We start from the raw sequence: 1,039 nt of genomic DNA, 5'->3' as shown, positions 1-1,039 counted from the left end.
CCGCCGCGTCGGGGGGGGGGGCCCACCCTCCCCCTGCGTGCCCGCCGGCCACTTCAGCGGCGGTGAAGAGGTATGGCTTTGCCGAAGGGTGGCACGGGAGGACACGGGCGCGGAAGAGGGACCCGGAGGGAACGGCCGGTTCACATCCGCGCAAGAGAAGTGCTGAGGAGCCGATGCAGGCGACTGCTTCCCAGGCAGGGAGCCGCCGCGCTGCCCGCAGGCCGCTTCACGGCGGGCAGCTGCTTCAGCCCGCTCACAGAAAGTTTCCTGGCACAAAACCCACCGCAAAGACCCTTTCCCGGCGTAGCAAAGCAGAAAATACCAAAGGTGTGGATCTTGCCCGGGGCCACGGCCGCGCCGGCTCCGCCCACGCGCCATTTCCCCCCTGGCCCTTTCCAGAGATGCCCACCCCGCGTCCCCGCGCGGGATGTCTCTGCCCGCACTGCCCGAAGCGACCCCACTTGGGCAGCCTATTTCTTGCCCCTCCGGAAAGATCCTGACCCCAACTCTGCTCCAGCTGCCTCTTATACATCGACTTTGAAAAATATATCAGTATTTAATTTAAGGGACATCTTTATAATTAACACCTTGGCCTATTTCCCATTTTGAAATCCTAAGACTGTTGCTTAGTGTCATTTACGTTCAGCCTTCTCCTCCAAAGCTTGCTAAAATGATTCGATGGTTTAACCGACCGGTCTCTCCTCTTCCTCGTTTCTCCATCGTGCGGCTCTCGTGGAGGAGTTTTCCCCATCGAGCTGCAGAAAGCGCAGCTCTGCTTTGAGAAGCCAGCCACGTCTTGTGTAAGAAGCACCTTAAGACGCAGAGCCTGGATGCGGTCCGGGAACCGAGGCCGGTGGGTTTTTTTTTTTTTCCTGGTTTGATAAAGGGGGCGAGAGCCGCCCGTGCCCAGCAGCAAGCCCCCACGACACCCAAACATCGCCACCGACCGAAGCCTCGGGGCACCAGGGTCACTTTGCTGCTGACAGAAAGTGCAGACGTATTTTCGAAGTCATTAAAGTGGCCGTTTTTATGTCGCAAT

The sequence above is a fragment of the Aptenodytes forsteri genome, unplaced genomic scaffold, assembly GCF_000699145.1.
Source record: "Aptenodytes forsteri isolate BGI_AS27 unplaced genomic scaffold, ASM69914v1 Scaffold428, whole genome shotgun sequence".
NCBI lineage: Eukaryota > Metazoa > Chordata > Aves > Sphenisciformes > Spheniscidae > Aptenodytes > Aptenodytes forsteri.
This window is presented reverse-complemented; position numbering follows the sequence as displayed.